The 23,667-nt window shown below is 48.4% G+C and overlaps 1 protein-coding gene across 5 annotated transcripts in view; it reads right to left on the bottom strand.

Annotated features, from left to right (window-relative positions):
• The window catches only part of GON4L (gon-4 like), a 2,357,623-nt gene that overhangs the window by 2,066,384 nt on the left and 267,572 nt on the right, over positions 1-23,667 (bottom strand). The gene's annotated exons all lie outside the window — the stretch shown is intronic.

Raw genomic sequence — 23,667 nt, 5'->3', positions numbered from 1 at the left:
TGATCACTTGTGTAAACGGAATGCTAGAGAAATATGGGCAATTCTGAGAAATCCTTTGAATAAACAGCAAATCTGTGTGGTCCCATGTATAAACGGATCCACCTGGCAAGTGCATTTTAAGCTTAAATATGCTATGCCCCATAAGCATGCCAAACAGGAACTTGAAGTTCCGAACATGTAGATGGCTCTTGCATGCAGCTGGACATTGGAAAACGTGGCCCTCATGGGCTTCCGTCCTGTGTCATTAAAGATGACCCTCACTTTTGGGCTAAACATCTGCTTACTTGCTTTCATCTAGTATTTGTGCAGAGAGCAATTCCAATATCGTGGCTTTCTGCAACAATCATCCCAATTCATAAAAAGGGCCCTCCTGACAACCCAGGCAACATTCGGCCTATTGCCCTTATTGATGTTGCGGCAAAGGTCTTTTCACGCCTAGTATTGAATGATTTGGAAACAGATCATCAAGTCACCGCTTCTATCCAAGGCACAAGTGGGCTTTCACAAACAAATGGGAACTCCCCTGAATGCGACCATACTTGCCCATCTATTGAAATAATCACGAAATGCAACCAGTGGGCCAATATATATGGCTTCACCGAACCTATCGGCTTTTGACAGTGTACTGCGCAACAGACTATGGACAAAAATGCTTGCTTATGGAATTCCGTCTCATATCGTAGCATCGATTGCTCAGTTACACTCAAAGACCTCCTACAGGGTGCGCATTAATGCTGCAGGTTTGCTGTCTGTCACATCATCACTCATATTGGTGTAAAACAGGGCTGCAATCTTGCAGCAGTACTATTTAATCTGTATCTTGCGGACATTGGTAACATCTGGGAAGCACTAGATATGTTTCTTGTAAAATTGGGTCATCTGCGCCTAAGTTGGCTAGCTTTTGCCGACGATATAATACTCTTTGACAGAACCCCATTTGGTCTACAAAACAAACTGAATTACTTGCATCAATATTGTACTATCAGTCAGCTAGGGGGTCCCCAGAGCTAGCCCTGATCAAATAAATAAACATTCATAAACACAAACCATATGCAGAAATCACCAAGCAGGATCAGCCTTTGTTGGTTCGCAGATGGGAAACTGCTGGGGAAATACCAAGTTTAGTGATTGCTGCACATTGACTGTTTCTATACAATTTAATTTGATCATGGCTAGATCCAGAGACCCACTAGCTAATTAGAGGGACAGCAGGTTGCTGTGCAGAGTCTCGTTCCGTCCTGGGGTTGGGATGCTGACTTCTATTAAAGACGTTCACCAATACACCTGGAGAGTCTGTGGTTGATTTTCCATGACACAGGGTAAGAAGGTGAGGGTTGTCTATGTCAACCTGCCTCAAGGTAAAGAGGAGAGGGTACCGGGCCTACTGCATTTGGAATATTACAGGGAATCACAGCTGAGAGTTCTGGTGGACCCCCTCAGGAACAACACGAGGAAGCAATGGGTGATTTTGAAAAATTTAGAGAGTTGGTGGCAATGACTTTAGGGGAATGGGTATGGGTCCACAGGAGAAAATCGTGGCGAGACTCCACAGGTACTATGTACTGAAAGTGCTTTGGGGAAGTTGGAGGAAGCAAAGGTAAATTGAGGGGATGACAACATGGCCATCGCCCATCAGTTGCATTTGGGCACCTCCCTTGAGAGACTGGATTAATAAGCCCCTACATTTCCAACGATTGTGTGAAAAAGGTCTGGTGAGAGCAGACCAACTGTGGAGAGAGAAACAATGCATAGAAATTTACCAGTTGCAGGCGATACTGGCAACATGTGTCTCCAGAGTGCGTTGATGAATCCTAATTGGAAAGGGAAACCTGGAGAGACCGTTGATGGGCTTCGAACCATCATTGGATAGGCAAGTGTCCACGAAAGGCTTGATGTCCAATATATATTGGGCAAGGGGACTGGAGATTAACACCCCAAATAAACAATGAGAGAAGGACATGGACCGAGCTTGGGGAAGGTGAATGGCGTCAGATATGTCGGGAGGCTTGGAAAGCCTCACCATCAGTGTAGAATAAAATACATAATTACAGATTTCTCAATAGGACGCAATAGCCCCCCCCAAAAAACAGGCAAACGTATATATAGGGATAAGCCAAAAGTGCTGGCGTAGCTGTGAAGGGGTGGGTTCCTACAGGCACGTGTTGTGGAGCTTCCCGATGGTAGAATCATATTCGAAGGAGGTGTTGCTGGATAAAAGATGTGGCGGGACAAGCAACATCTCTGATGCAGTTGTTACGTTGTTCGGAATGGAGGAAGATGAGCAGCATTTAAATAGTATTCTGCACATACCCAGGAGTTTATACCTTGCAGCAAGAGCGTGCTTTACCATCCATTGGAAGAGGCTGAACCTGCCCACATGTAGGGCGTGGGTGGTGTGATGAATCTGATGGTATCAGCGCTCCTTTCTAGGTGGTAACCTCCTCCCATGTGGCCTGACCTGGAAAGCGATTGTATGAGGTAGGCTCACATGGGGGTGGGGAGACGACCTCCAGGAGAGAGTGGCGGCAACATCGGATGAGACCTGCCACCCCCCTTCCCTTTCTGAAGATACATCTCCGACTCCCCATCGCCATGCCCCAATAGCCTATTGTAAGGCTCCCTCCAGCCCCCTTAACCCATGGAGAACAGTACGAATTTGTTGTTACATTCCAATGGCCAACTCTCAGAATCTAACCGGCTGTGTAAAATTGTGAAAAATTTTCCCCAATCCCACATACACTTCTTCCAAACCTAGTTTGTCTTTATACCCATTGCAAACATTCATACACTGTTCTCAGGAAGGGATTATTATTCGCACAATCCCCACAACACTGGGACGAAGGAGGAGTGGAGCAATGCAAAACACGTGAATCCACAAGCACAGGCAGCGTTCTAGTGGCAGCAAGCACACACCTGTGCCCAGGACTTTTAAATTACTGAAGCAAGAAACACAGATGCCGATGGCAGGAGCGGGTTGCTCCCTTGCCGTGCAAAAGGAACCCTGTGGAGGCAACTGACTCAGGATCCTGAAGGGAGAAGGCCGCTGGAAGCAGGTGACACAGCGGGAACGCAAGAAGTCAGTGAAGGGTTTCTGTGCACTCGCCGGCGTCAGAGAACATTGCTTTGCTCACCGGAATCCCGAAGCGAAGCAGGTGAGCGCAGCGGAAGCCTCAGGAAGAAGGAAACCAGTGGAGAAACAGTCACGAAGCAGAAGGCAGCCGATGACCGCCACCGCCAGAACGCAGAAGGAACAAGTTACTTACCTGTAACTGTTCTCCAGTATGTCTCTGACATGGATTCACACGCTCATGAATAATCCCAGGCGTCACGCTGGGAATCCTCGGTAACAGAATAAAACAATTAAATACATATCTGAACTGTATTTCTCCTAACAACCAATCACTGAGCTCTGGGTCACACTGCCCCCAGCCAATGACTGTCCTCCACCTAAGCCCCTCCTCTGGCAGCTATCTTCAGATTTGGTAGCACGTAAAGTGGAAGTAGGACCAAGAGAAGAGCCTCAGAGGGGAAAGGCGGGAGGGTTCGCGTGCGAATCCATGCCAGACTCATGCTGTAGTACAACAGTTACAGGTAAGCAACTTGTTCCTTCTCCAGCATGGGGTCTGTCATGGATTCACATGCTCATGAATAAATAATACATAGCAGTACACACAAACACAACCAAGGGAGGTGGTAAGGCTCAACATAAGCATCTCTTACCTCCTCACCAGGCTCACCTTCAAGCAAACAGGTTGCGCAGCACTGCTTGGATGACTCTGGACTCCTCCCTGGAATCATTGCCAACGCAGTAGAATTTCGTGAAGGTGCGCGTCGACCTCCACGTAGCAGCCCTGCAGATGTCCAGCAGGGGCACACCAGACAGGCACGCCGTAGCAGCAGCGATTGTTCAGGTAGAATGGGCTCTCGGACGGCCAGGCAACAGTCAGTTTGCCAACCGGTGACAATGGGTAATGCAGCCGGAGAGCCACCTGGAAATGGAAGCCTTGGACAGGGCCTTCCCATGGAGCGGAGACTTCTTCCGGAAACTTCGTGCAGTCCACATAGAAAGTCCTTTCAGCCGACAACAAAGGCGTTGGGGGAAAAACACAGTTAACACCAAGGTCTCGTTTAGATGAAAGTCCGACGGCACCTTGGGCATGAAGGAGGGGTGCGTCCGCTGCACCACCCTCGTCACGTGAAAAGTTAAGGTGGCTTAGAGGACAGGGCCGGAATCTCACCAACCTGTCGTGCAGAGGGGATGGCCACTAGGAACGCGACGTTGCACAACAAAAACCTCAATGGAACTGTCTGCATAGGTTCGAATGGAGGGCCCATGAGCCTAGTCAGTACCACATTGAGTTCCCAAGCCGGGGCCGGAGCTTTCACCAGCGGGAAAGAACGGAACAGTCCCTTGACGAATTCCTTAACTAGACGGTGCGACCATAACTATGACTGGCCCAGAGATCTGGTGTAGCAGGAGATAGCTGCCAGATGAACCTTGGAGGCGTGAGCCAGCCCCGCTTTGGCCAATGACAGCAAATATGGTAGCACCTGCGGAGCCATGACTCTCAGAGGGTCGATCTTCTGTGCACAGCATAAACAGCAAACCTCTTCCATTTATGTCTGTAGCATTTTAACGTAGACAATGCCCTGGCCTTGGCAAGCACTTACTTGCAGACCGCTGTAAGATCGTTACCGCCGAACTCTAATGCTGCAGGAGCCAGGCCTTCAGGTTCAGCGATCCTGGGTCGTGGTGCAGTATTGCTCCTCCTTTCCTGGTGAGAAGATCTGCGACCACTGGAAGCTTGACGCGGGGGTGGGGGGAAGAGAACGCTGACAAGCTGAGAAGGTCCGGGTACCAGATCTGCCTGAGCCACGACGAGTATAATCCTGCAACGGGACCGTCTTAGTTGATTGATGACTGGAAGAAGCAACGGGAACACAGAGAAACGGGCCATCCATGGGTAATGAGAATGCGTCCCCCATGCTCCCGCGGCTGGGGAAACCTGCTGCCGAACCTCCGGCACTTGGTGTTCATCGCTGGTGCAAACAGATCAATTTGGGGATTGCCCCATCTGCACAACAGGCAGTCCACTTGGTCCTGCCGAAGCTCCCACTTGTGGCAAGAGCATAGCTCCCTGCTGAGGGAGTCGGTGACTGTGTTCTTTACTCCTGCCAGATGAAAAAGAATGTGGAACATCCCCCTAGGCGATGGCCCACAGCCATAGGTCCTGCACCTCTTTAGAGAGCTGGGAATCTGGTTTCTCCCTGCTTCTGGATGTAAAACATTGTGGTAGTATTGTCTGTGAAGACCCGCACCACCTTGTCCTTGAAGGACGGAAAGAACGACTTGAGGGCCCAAAACACCACCCGTAGTTCCAGAAAGTTGATGTGCAATGTCTTCTCCGGCAGCCACAGGCCTCTGGCGTGAAGACTTCCGGTGTGAGCTCCCCATCCTTCCAGGGAGGCATCCGTCGTCACCGTCTCCTGGTGTGGTGGGGTTTGGAAATCCGCGCCTCCGGACAGATGAATGCGCACAAGCCACCACCTTATCGCTCGATGGAAGCTCTCGCCTAGCGTGATCCTGTCCTGGAAGATTCCTGACACTTGGATCCAACCGGCATCGAGGAACACCTGCAGTGGGCGCATCTGTAGCCTGCAGAGTCGGATAAGGTAGATGCACGGCGACATCATGCTGAGCATAGACTGGATAGACCTCACTGTGGCGATCTTAAGTGCTACCAGCCGTTGCACCTTGCCTAGGATGGCCGCTATCCTCTCCTTCGACGGTGACACCAGGCATGCCACCGTGGAGTCGGGACCCCAGGAACAGCGCGTCCTGCAATGGAGTCAAGCAGGACTTCGCATATTTCACCGAGAACCCCAGATCTGCCAGTAGGCGAACTGTCCTCGCCGTGTGGTCGACAGCGACTTCTCTTGATCCAGCCCGGATGAGCCAGTCATCCAAGTAAGGTTAGATGTGAATCCCTTGCAGTCGTAGGTGGGCCGCCACTACGCACTTTGTGAAGACTCTGGGTGACTACTTCAGCCCGAAGGGAAGGGCCTTCAATTGGTAATGCTTCCCTTGAAAGACAAAGCGCAGAAACTTGTGGTGTCCCTTGTGAATGGGGATGTGGAAGTATGCATCCTCCAGGTCCAGCGACGACAGACAGTATCCCTCTTCCAGTTGTCTGAGCACATGTTGAAGAGTGACCATTCAGAACTTCTGGGACTTTATGTATTTGTTCAGTCGTCGCAGGTCGAGAATGAGCCTCCTGTCTTCTTTATGTATGAGTGCACTCCGAAGCCCCGGAGCCGCTTTGGAACGAACTATGGCCCGAACTTCCAGCAGCAGCTGGGGGATGGGGTTTTCCTGCCGGACCACTGGTGGTATTTGGGGACACTTTAGATGGAATTCTAGAGTGTGTCCGTGGGCGAGAGCGTCCAGCACCCATTGATCGGTGGAGATGGTCTTCCATGCGCTGACTAAGTTCGCCAGCCAGCCTCCCACTGGGGTGTGCGGGTGGGGGCCCCGACGTCCCAGCCAGTTTATTCCTGCTTGGAGCTCGACGGGCCGCCTTGCGGTCCCTGACACCGATGTCCTTCTCTGAAGGCCTTGGAGCGGCCTCTTATTTTCCTGGGGCCAGGAACAGGAAGGTTGGTGGTAAGGATCCTCTGCCGAAACTCTGAGGAGCGGGTAGACTTGCCTCCCGAGGACCGAAAGGACAGTCGCCGTTGCTGTGGCGTACCCAGGGCACGCGCCGTATCTGTGTCTGCCTTGATAGCCTGCAGGAACTCATCCACAGCTTTTCCAAAGAGGTTGTCACCGTCAAAGGGCATGTCCAAAACCCTGGTCTGGACCTCCTGATGAAAGTTGGTGGCCTTGAGCCAATCATGGCGGCAAAGGCAAATGCTGTTTCCCATCTGGTGGAAACCTGCATCCGCAAGGTCCGTGGCGCCCGTGATGGCGTGGTCCAATGCCACTTCACCTACCTGAAGAACAGTAAACGCCTCTGACCTCTTATCGTCGGGGAGAAACTCCAGCAGAGGCGCAAGCTTGAACCACAGCTCCCGGTCGTAGTGTGCTGCGAGGGCGTTGGCGGCCGTGATAGTCGTGGCTACAGAGTAGAACACTCGCCTTCCCGTCACATCCAACTTCTTCCCCTTGTTGTCAGGAGGGGTGGACTCTGCTGAAGACGTAGAGCCCAACGACTTCTTCCCAGCCACTGCAGAGACCAGAGTCCGGCGACGGTTGGGCTCGCAAGCACTTAGGGGCAGAGTCCGACACCCTCTACTACTTCTCCAGGCGGTCCCTCTTCACTGGGGCTGTAGAAAGGTTCTTCATGAGTGCCAGTCCTTCATCCCAAATGTCTTCCAAGAGAGGGACTGAAAGGATGGTCTTCCTTTCTGCCTCGCAGCATTGGTATAAGAATCCCTCCTTCATCGGCGTGAGCTGGAAAGGCTCAGACGCTCTGGAGATCATTGCATGGAATGATCCCATCTCGTCCGGTGGGGAAGATCTGGGTGAAGGCGGTGGGAGGTTCCCCATCCCACCGTCGTCTATGCCAGTCATCGCTGTGTCTGGTTCAGCCTCATCCCTCTGAGGGGGAGAAGGCGGCGAAGGGTGGCAAAGAGGCAGTGGGTGCCTCTTCCTCTTCTTAGCCGACTGTTCCCCTGTCGCCAGCAGGTCGGCCATCACCAGAGCTGCAGCCGGGGCCATTGGCGGCGTAGCCGGCATCCTCCTCCGAATCTCGGATACCACAGTGTGTAGAGTAGAGAGAATGTCCACTGAGAGGTCTCTAGGGGGCAGCTGAAGCGCAGGGCATGTAGGAAGCTGGGGTGTAGGAGCAAAGCCAAGGCCCTCGTCGTCCTGATGCCCTCCGTCGCCTTCCTCGACGGTATCTTAATCATCGTTGCCCTCGTTGGAGCCATCGGAGGGTGCAACTCTGACATTTCCCTCGTCGCTATCAGCCTCCTGGATGGTCTGAAGGTAGACCAGCTCCTTCTCTGAGGAGACATCCATGTCCTGGAGGACTTCTGCACCTCCCCACACCCCCTTTCTTCGCATCCAGAGGGGACGGTCTCGGGGAGATCAGCATCTTCTCTGGGGTCTTCTGAATGGGCTAGAACGCAGCCTCCCTCCTGGGAGGAAGGGACACTCTTGCCTTTGGGAGGGCACCCTGCGGGTCCGCCTCTGCGGCTTTCGAAAGGGAGGCCACCACCACCTTGATGTAAGACGGCACCTTCGTCGGGTGTACCTGGGCCTTCACGGTCAAGACAGGTCCTTTGTCCTGCTTGGTATTCATGGTCGTCCCGGACACCTTGACCTTCTCCCTAAGGGACAGGTCGGAGCCTTGGTCCCCTTTGACCTTCTCCGTCAAGGGTAGGCCTGCCGCCGTACCCTGTTTGAACTTCTCCTTGGCCGTCTCCGGGGCCACTTACAGCTTGCCTGGATGGTCCGACTTCTTCTTGGATGAAGATCCAGAGCGTTGAGTGGTGACCAAAGCAGCTAGCAACGTCGAATGTGCCCTGGCCGCCGAGGAGCCCTCCGCAACGGCGCTCTCGATGGTAGCAAACTCACAGTGCGTGGCTTTTTGTTGAACCCCTATGGGAGGGGTGCCCTCAGGACTTAGAAGCCCGCTCCGATTTCCCAGATCCGGGAGTGGCATGCCCCTGGGAAGCACCCGGTGCAGAGGCCATGGCAAAACACGCAATCCTCCTCCTTGTGCGTTGGGTGCAGGCAGTAGAGGCACTGGGACTGTTTATCGTCCATGTAAACATTCCTCAAACCGCAGTTGGTACAAAGCTTGAAAGAGGGGGAATCGTTCTCGTCCGTCATGATCCACGCGTTGTAGGCCTTGAAGAATGTTTTGGAAGCCTCCAGGAAGAAACTAGACAAAATTCGCCCTTGAGGGGCGCTGAAGCATCTGAAGAATCTGAAAAATGGGTCCCCGTCAGTCGGAAGGTTGAGCGATGGAGCACAGCGGCTCTATTGACCGAAAAATAGAGTAAAGCTCTTCCAAAAAGAGGAAAAACTCAGTAAAAGCTCGAGAGCTAAGCACGAGGACTCCCAACACTTGAACATGCAGTAAAAATCTGAAGATGGCTGCCAGAGGAGGGGCTTAAGTGGAGGACAGTCTTTGGCTAGGGGCACTTTGACCCAGAGCTCAGTGATTGGTTGTTAGGAGAAATACAGTTAAAAAATTAAACAGATTTTTTCTGTTACCGAGGATTCCCAGCCTGACGGGGAATATTCATGAGCATGTGAATCCATGACAGACCCCATAAAAAAAACAGCGAGTCCACAAACAGAGGGAGGCAACACTGGGGCATATCGGCGGCTAAGCCAAATGGAAATAATAGCAAACAATTAAGCCAAGAGAGAAAAGGAAAGGTTTATTAAACTAGAGGGAGAAAGATTGAAAGAGCAGTTTTCTAAGCGGAGAGACTTTCAAGTTTCTCAATATATGTTACAAGTATATGAGAGAGACACTACAGAGTCCATATATAAGAAACCAGGTAGTTAAGCCAATAAGGCTAAGAGGCAGACCCATCAAAGATGGGAGAGTGAGCAGGAGCTCACACATGAAAAAAAAGCCCTGGAAGGAGAGTATACCAGGTAGTTCGGAGTACAGGATTACAGAAAGCCCTGGCAGGAGAGTACCAGGCCATTGTAAAGGTGTCAATCCAGAAAGTCTGGTAGGAGAGTATACCAGCCAGTTGCAAGTGTGTAAAGGAAATCCTGGTAGGGAAATACACTTGGCAAGTTGGTAGTGAATGAAATACAAGAAATAACCTGTAGGATGTGTTGGTCTAAGAGACTTGGAAACCAAAATCCTGGCAGGAAGGTACACCAGGTATTCCAACCACAAATAAAAGAAAGATGATCAGTTTTGAAGAGAACATTTGTTGTTAAACCAAGAGAAAGTCTAGAACTGTTATTTGTAACGGAAAGCAACACAGAATCCAGGGGAAGGGAAGAACCCTCTGGAGCAATGATATCTATCAGAGAGACATCTTTTTGTGGAGGTTCTACACGTTTCCTTTCTTTTTAACATTTACAAAACACTCAAGGCCAAAGACCTCATCCTTTTCACTTTAGAATTCCTTTGTTCAGAATGTGAGGGTCCTAATAGTACTTTGGACACAGGAAGGTTTTGTTTTGGACATTCTGACAAGTTTAGGTAGGGAAACTCTGCTAGTGCATGGACAACAAGACCTTTTCCCAACCCCTTTTATGTTTGAATAACATTTAGCCAAAATCATCTCCAACTTGTGTTCGAGTATCCTTCCTGACTCATCACAGAAGGGAAAGCGTAGGAGATGTACGAGATGGAGAATCTCTCAGCTCCGCCCGAAAGACTTGGGGTTGGAATGGCTGGCCTTTATAGAAAAATAAACAAGTGAGGACGAGGAAAGGGGAGTAAATCAGGGCTGGGGAACCGGACAACACACCATGAGAAGTAATTGCTGTGGAGCGGGAGGTGAAATGGGAGGCTGCGGGAAGTGGGTTGAAAGGGGGGGCAGGAATATGGTGAAATGGATAGGAGGATCACTGGCAAAGGACGAGGGAGGTAAAGGAGGGGAATGTTTTAATGTCTGTTCTTCATCTTTGGTTGAATTTGAAGTTACTTGATGGTGCAATGTGGACACTGTAAAAACTAAAAAGATGGGTTTTAAAAAAAAAGCGTTTGCATACGTTTGTCCAACTCTTCTTTTCATCCCAATGTGTGAGCTAGGATGCAAAGGTGAATAGGGTAAAAAGACAATAGGTGTGTTCTAGAAAGGAGGTTGGGTAGAAATATAAATATGGTAGAAAGAAAAAAGATGCTGTAGAGGGAAGGATTTGGATGGATAGCTGGTGTTCAGAGAAGGTAAAGACAAAGGCAGGGAGTCAATGCTGGCTCATTTTGCGTGGTAGATGGTCCTTGGATTGCCAAGAGATCGAAGCAAATCCTTGTTGCCACTTACCTTGTCACAATACCACCAACATGCTACATCAGTGGGATATTGCTCGACCATGACCTTTTAGTAGTTTGGTGACATAGGGTAAAAAAATTAGGTAAACTACCCCAACTCACAGATAATACATCGCCAGAAAAACTGCCCAGATTTGCATTCTATTTGCACAACTAGCACACACAGACTAGCTTCCACAGAACAGAAAAAAACATGCAATGCCTTACTTGTATACATGCATACAAAAATCTAGGGCAGGATTGAATGGTACTTCATCCAGATGAAGTTATCTGCGGGCCAACATACGGGGGGTCAGTGCATTCCTACAACCCACCCACTGCACACACCAATCAAAGAGGGAACTAGAAAAATAAGGAGGACAGATATATGAAAGAGCAAGCAACATGGAAAACACGGAATAGAAAGAATGGTATAAAAGCAAAGTGAAACGAGTGAAGCATACAAATATGGTAGCGTGGGAAAGATGGGAGAATGACTGAAAAGGAGGGTACTAAAGGTGGATGGAAAAGGGAAAATTGAGAAAAGGTCTGGACTGGGAGTCCAACGTCAGTAAATTGAATAACTTCCATTAATCTGCGAGAGAGGGCTAGCAGTACATGAACATGAGTGGGAGACAGACGGCAGAAAGTATGGACTTGTGAATGTGTGAAGGTAAGAGGAGGAAAAAGAGGAAGAAAGTTATGGGAATGATAAATGAGTGACAGAGAAAGATTACAGCAGAGGATTATAAACATGGTAAGACCAAGTAAGTGTTTGAATCTGTGACAGGAAGGGCTAATGGTACAAGGATGAAAACGGCCAAATGTCAGGATGACCTGTCTGCAGAGCGAAATGAAGACTATATTGCCTCGGCTATAGAGGGATTAAGTAAATCGAAGAACCAAAAGGAGACAGTGAAAGTGGTAAGAGAAATGGTTGAGTGAAGGAAAATAAAGCAGAAATGTGGAGGAGGCACAAAACTGAATAGGAGAAAATGTGAGAGCAGGAGGGAAAAGGAATAGAACGAAACCAAGACACAGGCAACGTTGGGATAAGTGATCGATGAAGAGGGCTGAAAAACTAGTGGGAGTCCGAGGAAAAGAAAGATGTGTTTAAAATCCAAAAGTGAGTGTTAGGGGAGGACAGGTGAAAACAGTAAGAGTGGAGAAAGAACCTAGACGGACGAGGCAAAGGCTTAAATATGGCAACAAAAGCTTTATGTTAATAACTGGTAGGGGGAGACAATGTAGGGAGCTATACAAAGGAAAAAGAAAAGTATGTGGGGGCGCAATTGAGAAGTCAAAATGAGAACAAGCGTATGAAGAACAATGTTTTCTTTTTATTGTGAGGACCAATACACACCACAGTGGAACATAATGCTGGTCACAAAACTCTGTATTCTGTCCAATGCTCCCCAACCAGCTGATTGACATTAGTACATAATCAACAAAAACAGGTTGACAGGCTACATAGAGCAACACGCAAATCTGATAGTCGGTCCCCGTAATCAGCTAGGTTTTGGTGACCAGGTATCCAAAAGCTAAATAAGCTCAAAGTATTTCCCACATTGATGGTCAGTCCCAAATCCCATGGATGTGCACCATCAGTGGTCACACGAGTGCATGCATGCATGAACACATCCTTCATTAGTTAGAAGTCTGAAGTCATGTGCTCTTATTGGGTTGGGGTTCAGGGCTTGGCGGAGAGAAGGGTGGGTTCCATGGAACACTCTTCTGGTGCTGTGAGTGGGTCAGGAGAAGGGACTGTGTGAGGGTGGTCCATGAGGTGTGGAGACAAGTGGGGTAGGGTGTGGGGGTAAGGGTGCGAGTTAAGGCTGCAGTCAAATAGCAGATGGGGTGGGGGAGGAGGGCCCATATGTCAACAAGTCCAAATGGGGGTGTGGGATGGAGACCTAGCATTGTAAATCTAGGGTGCTTGAGGGGGAACAACCCCTTCAAAGTAAAATAAATGTAAAAATCAGAATACAGAGAAAGGTGGGGGCAAATGGGATGGGGATGATAAGCATCAAGCCATGGGACGATATGAATGGGGAAGAGAAAACAAGATAAGCAATAGTTATTGAGAAAAGTGAGAATCACTGTTTAAACTGGCTGTCCACTATTCTTAGCTAGGGAGCAGTGCTTCGACTAGCCACATGGGGATCGAAACAGGTCGATAAGAGACACATAAATCCCAAAACTCTAGCTAAGAGCCATGATCTAAATCTTTAGGTCTGTTAAGCTTATGGAGCCGCCCCAAATTTTGCTGCAGGTTTTAAGTTATATCTGCCACCTTGGCACCATCAAATGAGGCAGATATAATTGTGTAGTGTGTAGATAAAAGGATGGCATGGTGCAGGAAGAAAAGATCAAAGCTTAAGGGCACCTTAATACTGGCTTACAGTTTGAGCTTTAAAAAGCCAGGATTCATTGTGGCTGATGTATTCTGCTTTGGCTCTTCGATGGTACTTTTATTCATTTATTTATTTGTAAAATCAATACAATTAGTCTGGTCCCAAACGTGGTACCTTAGCACCACAATTTGCTTTAGCTTATAGATGGCTCCTTCATGGCACAATTAATTGTGACTCATGGCTGGAGCGCTATCTAATGTAGCCACTTTTTATTTTTAGGCATGCAAGAGATACATTCATTGTGTGTCCTGGGTGGTATTTTAGCACCAGACTGTGAAAAAGATCTGGTTATAGATCTGTGGCATGCAACAGAAAGCTGAACCCACCCCTATAGAGGATACTCTGCATGTGCTGAGGAACGGCAGCACTCCCACGACACTGCTCCTTCAACCATTCCACCCGCATTCCTGGTCTCTCTGCTATGTACAAGGGAGGCAGTCTGTGCAGCGGTAGGTGTTTCATTTAGCGAAGCACAAACTGTTGGCTTTGGCAATGGTTAGGTAGACATGCATATATAAAAAAGTACTTTTTGTGCATCCAAGCCTTATTACCTGGGTCACCATCACAGAACACCATGGATAATTTGATAATCGAGCAGCAACAAGTGTTAGCTTTACTCATGTACACACTACAGGGCTATGACGGAACATTCAAACACTTACCATTCTACAGTCAAAATGGAACACCCTTCCAGGATGACACATGCCCAGCTCAGGCTGCATCAAACTGGAACCCCATCCTGGTTCAACTTTATCAACCCCCTTCTCACAAACAGCACCATCCCCTTGCACTCTAAAGAGTACAAATCTCCCCCCTCATGAAGAATCCATCACTTCACCCCCACATTCCCCGAACACTACCATCACATCACAATACTGCCATACCTCGCCAGAATAATGATGTACCATTACAACAAACCTGCTCAGTCCATTCCAATCAGTTTTCTGCCTAGGCCACAGCACTGAGACAGTAACCCTTCACCTACAGGATGACTGCAAAAACAGAGTATGGACAGACCGTACTTCTAGCACTTCTTTACCTCTCAAGCTTATTAACACCATTGACTACACCATCCTCCTAAACATCCACATTCTACATGATGAAACACTCAGGAACTGTTCTAAACTTGTTTGTTTACTTCCCCACTGAAGGGACACCCCGTCGCCAAACCCCACCTATAGATCAAATCTAACCCCAGTCAAACATGGGGTTCCACAACGGTTTTCCATAGGTCTCCTACTGTTCAATCTATACAATGAAACGAACAGTCAAACTAATCAGCCACACCATCCAGACACACAAACCTACTTCAAGATCACCACACCCTCAAAAACTCTCCCCACCAGGGTGGACATCCATTTCCTAAAACTGAACCCATCCAAAACTAAATACCTCCTCTTCTCCCAGACTTCACCCCCAGGATCAAATCACCATCGACCCCCGCCTATCCTTCACAGACTGCTGCTGTCACTAAATCATGCAACTTACAGCTACACCACCTACGCAAGATAGGACAACCTTCCCCAGGACTACTTTTGTTCCACTGTACAGGCACAAGTTTTCTGCAAGATGGACTACAGAAACTCAAAACTCACTGGACCCCTAAGCACCATTCCCCTCATCCCCCTGCAACCCATACAGAACGCAGAAGTACTGTACACTTAACCAAACACTCCATCTCACTGGCTCCCCATACCAAACATAATTGCTTTCAAAGGACTCTGCATCAAACATGCTTATCCGCCACGGAACCCCATCCTACCTCCACAACAAGCGTCAACCCACCCCAACACAAAGCAACATTTCAACTGCATGCCACACTACAAGGAAGCCTGCACACAAAGGAGGCTTACACTTAATGGACACAGAGCCTGGAACACCATGTCACCCCAAAGCCACACCGCCCATTCCATCATCACCTTCCTCGGAAACCTCAAAAAGTAACTGTACCTCCCCCAACGAAATTCTGCCAGATCTACCTGGCTATCTTACCTATGCTGATCAGGAAAAGAATTGTAACATAATATTCACCTCTCCGCTTTGAACTTTGTAAAGCGCTCCGAGATCCTGGTGCTTGTTAAGTTGAAGTAAACAGTACTGTTCGCTTTTGCTCATTATGCACTAACAAGACATATCCACACCAAGAACAAGACTCCACTAAAATCGGTGCACAATAAACTGAAAAAAGGAAGGGAAATGCAGACTTGGGCGTACCAAGAATCAATGCACCAATCCATGAACCAGTAATATAAAGTTAACAATTAGTCATGTATGGCTTTCATTGGAAACAATCGGCAACAATAACAATGTCCACACAATTGCCACTGCCGCCGTGTCACGATAGAGCAGTACAGCACGTTCCTTCACCCCTCTGCTTTCTTCAGATGCACAGGAAACAAGAGGCCAAATGCATCCTTAGGAAAGCTTGTAGCACTGCTAACAGCGCTGGAACTGCTGGTCGGATGAAGAAACTGACCCACAACCCCCACTCAGCTAGAGAAAAGGACACTGCTCAGTATTTTTTTATTTATTTGTATTTGTAGAGCGCGCTACAGCCCGCAGGCATTGAGGCGCTGAATCAGAGCTTAAGGAGGCTTACTTGAGGGTTACAATGAAGCCGCCCAATAAAAGAATTTGTTCACATTAAGGAGTAACAGGGTACAGTAGTAATGGGCCTATCAGTGTTAAGGGCCTGCTGTTCAGCACAGCACAGCATTTCTTGCACTAGCAGACCTCTGACAGACAGAGCGAGATTCTGTCCGTTTAAAAGCACACCTAGCACAACGAGAGGCAGAGAGACCCCGAGGAAGGTGTGTAAAGGAGGCATGGTATTTCTAGTAGTGTATAGGGGTCCCTCATGCACCCCCTCTTGATTTCACTCTTCCCAGGGACAGACGGACAATGGGGACAGTGCAGTGTATGGACATGAGCACAGGGGGTGGGTGTTGAAGTTGCCATACTCAATGTAAAAATTTAGAGGAGTAATTATCACAAAAAAAATATTCCACCTCTGGGTTCTGCGTGACCTCATTACTAGAGCATCCTCTCGCTATCCGATGTCACAGATCTCCTCAATAGAATGCGCTCTGTTGATAAATCACCCTTCTATAATTCTATAAGTGAAGTAACCGAAACATTCCCTTTGCGCTTGATTTGGAGGGGCGCAGGGGGGTGTGATACTAGTGGGTTTTAATTATCAGATATCTGTACTTGAAACAGTGCCATAAATTGGAAGAGGAATGATACATTAATGACATGTTGAATGAATGACATGCATTACTTACCGTAATAGCATTTCTGATTGTATCGGCTTAGATTCACATGCTGTGCATATGGTCCGACATCCAGTGGTAACCGCAGAGTATTGCATCTCGTCTCTCGGGGCCCGAAAGGGGACGTCGGCATAGGCGTGTCTGGAACACTATGCCTATTGTGACGTGCGGTGTAGTGTACCGAAAATCCCTCATGCGCCGAAGCCCCTCCAATTGTATTTGTTCTGCCATGAGGGAGCCCAAGGCTATTGTGAGTGAGTACATGAAGAAGAGAGAAGTAGTAAGACGTCTATGTTCCTTCCACAAAGAGAGGAGAGGTAGGGAGGGCGCATGTGAATCCAAGCAGATACAATCATCAGAAATGCTATTACGGTAAGTAATGCATGTCTTCTGATGCTCGTTAATCTGCTTAGAATCACATGCTGTGCATAGACTAGCGTGCAGTACCTGGAGTTGGAGGTAGGTTGTAAGAAGGAACAGTAGAGAAAAGATGCCCTAGTACTGCTTGTCCCACCTGAGAATCAGACCTAGAATGAGTGTCTAGGCAATAGTGTTTTGTAAAGGTGTGTACAGAACTCCAGGTTACCGCTTTGCAAATCTGCTCAAGGGGAACATTTGCAATGAATGCTATGGATGCCCCAGTGCCCAGAGTAGAATGTGCTCTAGGCTTGAAGGGCAGTTCTCTCTTAGCAAGAGTGTAACATAGTGTGATGCATTGGACAATCCACCTTGAGATAGAGAAGGGGATCCTGTCTCTAAATCAGCTATCAGCTGCCACTGAAATTAAAAATTGGTTTGTTTTCCCCAGTGGTTTAGTTCTTTCCCGGTAGAACATGACTGCCCTGCGCACATCTAGTGTGTGTAGGCTTCTTTCGGCCATGCTAGTGGGATTCTGGAAAAAGGTAGGTAGTTCAATCGATTGGTTCACATGGAACTTCGACATTAATTAAGGCGCAAATCTGGGGTGAGTGCGCAGAACTACCTTATCCCTGGAGACTGTAACAAAGGGGTCTAGAACAGAAAGTTCCTGTAATTCGCTAACCGTTCTAATAGAAGTGATAGCCACTAGGAAAGACGTCTTATAAGTCAGGTCTTTTAGACTTGCTTTATGCATTGTCTCAAAGGGAGATCCCTTGAGCCTGGTCAAAATCACATTTAGGTCCAATCCAGGAGCTGGTTGAGAAATGGGAGGATAAATCCTCTTAACCCCTTCCATAAAGGGCCTTAATCACTGGTATCTTCCACCAGGACACCTTTTGTTGTGATGGGGTGTAGGCTGAAAGAGCAGCCAGATGAACCTTTAGGGAATTGGAAGACCAAGTCAGTGTCTAACAGATGGGTTAGGTACAGCACAATGTGTGTGGGTGAGCAATCGATGGGATTGACGCCCTTGGAATTACACCAGATGACAAAACGTTTCCATTTGCTGGCATAGCAATAACTTGTGTTAGGTTTTCTAGTTTCCCTGAGTATGTTCATGCACCTCTGAGGGAGCTGTAGGTGTCCAAACTCTATGACCTCAGGAGCCAAGCTGCTAAATTCCGAGTTGGTTGGCGTGGGTGTAGGGTCTTCCCCCCCTGTCCTGAGACAGCATGTTGTATGGACAGGGTAGTTTTACTGGTGGGGACAGGGACATCTCCATCAGATGAGCGAACAAAGGCTGGCAGGCCCACATGGGGGCCACCAGTATCATGGTAACTGGTTCTTGGTGCATCTTGTTGAGAAGGGGAGTCAGGGGAGAAAAGCATAGACATTTTCCTGACCATGTTATCCAGAGACCGTTCCCCTTGGAGCGGTTCTGGGGGTACCTGGAAGCGTAGTCTTGGCCTTGGGCGTTCTCCTCAGTTGCGAACAGGTCGATCTCTGGGAAGCCCCATTCTGCGAAGACATTGGACACAATGTCTTCGTGCAGACGCCATTCGTATTCATCGGGCAGAAGAAAAACTCTGCTGCGCACATCTGCCAGAAGATTGAGTTCCCCTGGAACATGTTGGGACAGCAGAAACCTCTTGTGTCTGAGAGCCCATATCCAAATGTTTTGGGACAGCTTGGATAGCCCTGGAGTGTGAGTTCCCCCCTGTTTGTTGGGGTAATACATGGCTGTAGTGCCGTCTGTTAGAATCAGCACGGTCTTCCCTTGTAGTTGCATCTGAAAGGCCTTTAATGCCTTGAACACCGCAAATAGCTCCAGTAAATTTATATGGTTGGACGCTACTTGAGGGGGACCACACTCCATGTGCTGTCTGCTGAAGCAGGTGAGGCCCCTCCCCCCCACACCCCGTCAGAGCTGCGTCTGTCGTGAGAGTGGCTTCCACTGCAGGGGTGGTGAAGGTCTTCCCCCTTCAAGAGGTTTTCTGTTGACCACCACTGTAGAGAGAGAACGAGGGCTGGCGAGACAACTACCAGATCTTCCCATTGTCCGCTGGTCTGACGCCACTGGCTGTTGATCCAGGCTTGCATGGGACGCATTCGCAGCCACGCGTGGGGAACCAAGTATATGCACAACGCCATAATTCCTAGCAAACGCATGGCTTTGCGCACCATCTCCTCCCGACTGGCTACATATTGAGGGATCTGAAAAAGCATGTTCTGAACTCTCTCGTTGGAGGGGAAGACGAGGTCGTCTTTCGTCCAGATTAGAGCTTTCAGAAATTGTTTTATTTAACTGGGGACTAGACTGGATTTCTTCTCGTTGATAGAGAACCCCAGACTGAACAGGTGGTCTACGGTCTTTTGGGTGTTCAAAAAACATGTGTCGTACGAGTCCCTTGTTATGAGCCAGTCTTCGAGGTAAGGGTGAACCGGGACAGATAACCTGCGCAGGTGTGCTGCAGCTACTGCCAGGACTTTCGTAAACACCCTTGGCACCGAGGCGATGCCGAAGGGGAGTACCTTGAATTGGTAATGCTTCCTCTATCATGAACATTAGATATTTCCTGTGCGCTGGCAACATTGAAATATGAAAATATGCATCTTTCATGTCCAATGTTGCCATGTAGTTCAGGTTTCAATAGTGGGATCACCTCCTGTAGTGTTACCATGCAAAACTTCTGAGGTTTTATGAACTAGACCTGCGCCCAGCGAACAAGAACAGGGTGCATGGGGAGGTCCTTTTTGGGTACAAGGAAGTACACTGAATAAATGCTGTTGTTTACCTGAAGAATAGGGACGGCTTCTATGGCGTCCTTTCCCAGCAGCGCTTCCACCTCTTGATTCAGGATCTCCAGATGGTTTGGTGAAAGGCGCCGTGAGCGCAGTGGTCTGAATTGTGGAGGTCGGGCGAATTCCACGCAGTACCCGTGGGCGACCGTCTTTATGATCCACTGGCCTGAAGTTATCCCCTCCCATGTCGTGAGGAAAGATGTTAAGCGCTCCCCGACCGGGGTGACATGACAAGGCGAAAAACCGACCGCTTGGCCTAGTCTTGGTTTTTGGGCCTACCGCGGCCTTCGGGACCGTCGTAGTGTCGGATTTCCGCACTTCAACATGTAAACCTGATTTAGGGGTAGCGCCCTTGTTTGTCTTAGAATGCCCAGTTGCAAGACGCTGCTGCGGATGCGGGGAAGGCTTTGATCTGAACGATCCTAGGTATCTGCCGAAATTTGACAGCCCTGCTGGTGCTTTCACCTTTTTCGACGTACCCGTCGAAATAGGTGAAGGGTTGTGTGTTTAATGTAATGCGCTTGTACGCCCCTGTTGCCAGGTGTTGTCCCTGAAGCGACACCAGAGTCAGGCCTTAAAGGGTCGGGGACCGGCGTGGCGAACCTAGAAGTGTCCGCCTCGAGGTCCATCACATCCGCAATGGATGTTTGGTCATCGGAGGTGCCCCCGTCACTTTCGGCGGGTGTGGTGGTGGGGGAAGAGGGTTCCACCCGCGACAATTCGTACGCGGCCCACCGCTTTACACGGCGCTCCTTAAGGGTCTTAGGCTGAAGGAGTTTACAAGCCGCACACCGCTTCTCGTCTTGATCTAAGGGTAGACAGTAGCTGCACGTCCTGCGTTAGTCCTTCCATGGGTATCTGACCCTACACTTAGGGCAGAACATAAAAGGAGTCCTTTCCATAGCAAAAGGGGAAGATGACCAGACCTAGAGGGTAAAGAGGGGGAAAGAGGAAAGACATACCGGAAATATGGCCACCCCGACCCCACTCTCCCTACTGTAAAGTCCAGCCACGTGGATGCTTCAGCCGCCGGATCGTAGGCAACGAAATCCACCGCAGTCTTCGTTGAAGTTCTTCTTGGCGGTGAAATGACTTCAGGGGGGGGAAAAACCGACAAGTCGGTTTAGGATAAACAATGTCTTGCTATAGGGTGACCAGTTATCTGGGCGGAAAAAAAGAATGAGGGAGCTCGGCGCGTGAGGGATTTTGGGTACACTACACGTCACGATAGGAATAGTGTTAGAGACACGCCAATGCCCACGTCCTCTTTCAGTCCCCGAAAGACAAGATGCAATACTCTGCGGTTACCACTAGATGTCTGACCATATGCACAGCATGTGATTCTAAGCAGATTAAAAAGCATCAGAAGTATATTTCTCATGAATTAAAGGGAGAATATTTGAAAAGAAAGCTCTTTTGGAAGCTGACATTTGGCTACTAAATGTACCAATTAGTGACACTGGTAATCGGGTCTTAAAGCCAAACAGGTGAAACAATTAAGCATTATATACCTAATGTCAGTTTGTTGGATGCTATAGTCAATCTGGCATGAATATGTTAATATTGTATTGTAGTTATTTATATAGCGTGTTCCACCCCCCCCCCCTGATACCCTCTGCCATTTGAATAACCTCAACGCGCTTTGTGGTAGGAACGCCCTCTGGGACCGAAGTCCAGGAATGGGAACATTCTGAGAGAGGCTTAAAGTGCATGTGTGCATTTGGCTAAGATTAGGAGTTAGGCGGCTGGCTATGCTCCAGTAAGTAACCCAAGAGGTGAGGCACATGGATGGGTGCTGAGGGGAGCGTCAAAACAGAGTGCTAGTTCGAGAGAATGGATATGTGAGCAGCTAGACCGAAAACTGTCATAGGGTGTTGCTGTATTCTAATGGAAGAGGTGTTGAGGCAAGTCTGGTGTAAGGCTGAAGCGGTTATGTGTCCATCTAGAATGGTGTTGCTGCATTCTAAAGTGTGTGGATGGATAGCCATGGCTGTGGCAGATGTCCACCGATGTGGTGCTTTTATACATATCTTAAGCACAGATGGAGCGGATCTTTGATGTCACCATCATCCGATCGCCTGTGGGGGAAGAAAACCAGCTACCCACGTAGACTCTTCTAGGCATTATGGACAGGCTACCCTCAAGTCTACTAAGCATCCTCAGACATCTTTTAGGCGAGACAGACAGACTATCATTGGATCTAGGAGAATAGGATTCTCAAACACAACAGACCGGTTACCTTTATAGTCTTCCTAAATATCTTCCAAGTTCCATAAACACTACCAACAGGGATCTACTAAATGTGATAAAGGATACCTCCATAGAACCACTGTGTATTACAATGGCTAACTTAAGAATCTATAAGTGCAATGGAGGGGTACCAACATAAATCTTAGAGCGCAATAGGCTGGCTAACATATGGCGCAACACAAGAAGTCCACTCCCAGATTCATTCAATGCCACACACTGCCCACCCTCTGTCAACCAACCCAATTCTGTCTAAGTGCAATAAAAAGGTGCCAGCCCACACAATGACTTCTAGGTGCAACCCAGCCATCACAGGTCTTCAGGTATAAAAAAGTTAAGTCATACCCAATACTTCCAAGTGCAATGCATGTGCTAACTCACACAATTGCCTCAAAGTCTAACACAAGAGCTAATCTTTGCAGTTTTCCTAAGAGCAATAAATGTGCTAACCAACAAATATCTATGCGCAATGGGTGTGCTGACCTACAAACATCCACCAAGTGCAGTATGTGTGCTAATCTTCACTGTTACTCCCTGTGCAGTATGTGCAATACTCTGCACAGTTATTCAATGTGCAGTACATGTGTTAACTTGAAACAAAATGTTCCAAGTTTAACATGTGGAAAAACAACATGTGCTAGTCTTCTAGTTGCAAATCCTGGCTACCTGCATGAGCGCCTGAAGTCTGCCCCTGGGTGGTAGCGGTGCGCAGTATAAGTCAACATAGCATATCTAGGCGCAAGCCCATGGCGGTCCTCAAAGGTATTGATAATGTGCCAGGCACATTACCAGGGTCGGGTGCAGTGGCAAGCTATCCTGACAGATCTTTAAGCGCAAAACAGCCAATCCTAATAGGTCTTCTAAGAGCAATAAACTATCCTCAAGGACTTCAGGCGCATTGGCCAATTCTCTCTATGATCTTCAGAGTGGTGGGGACAGGATATCATCATAACGGTTGCGTAACGTAGAGTGCAACACCATTCCCACTCCCCTGAAAAATCCATCTAAGCGCAATACATTTCCTAACCCCAAAATCCATATAAGTGCGATACATTGCAAGCCTATGCATCAGAGGGCAGGCGCATGATCATTCACACACAGTCTTGAAAACAGACAGTAAGAATGGTACAAAAATGAGAATTGACCTACCTTTTGATAATCTGGGCCCTGCTTATATAGCTCGACGAAGGATGGCCATTCGTTTTATTAGGTTTTCAAGACCGTGTGCACAAGCAGAAGTAAATCATGTGTGGGCCAAGTGGACATGCAGGGGATCAAGCTCATTAGTTATTTAATATTCACTCAGCAATACAGAAGTTATAGATCTATATAGATATATATATATATTGGCCAAACATTACATACCTGCAATAGTCCCTACAATACCTACACCTGACCAGATTTGCATGGCGCGCACAGGAAGGCATCCAGTAGCTGGCGCGGAGCACCACACGACCCGTTCCCCAAAATCGAAAAGGGCATTGACAGGGCGCGTCTGCAACACTATCTCCACTGTGACATGTACTGTGCCAATGGTCCTCCACCTGTCGAGGTCCTCAAATTGTTGTGTTTATGGCCTGAGGTAGCATGAAGTGTATATTAAAGTATAAGAAG

The sequence above is a fragment of the Ambystoma mexicanum genome, chromosome 1p, assembly GCF_040938575.1.
Source record: "Ambystoma mexicanum isolate Mex_15411 chromosome 1p, UKY_AmexF1_1, whole genome shotgun sequence".
NCBI classification, from domain to species: domain Eukaryota; kingdom Metazoa; phylum Chordata; class Amphibia; order Caudata; family Ambystomatidae; genus Ambystoma; species Ambystoma mexicanum.
Note: the sequence above shows the minus strand (reverse complement) of the source record. Positions and strands in the feature narration are given on the sequence as shown.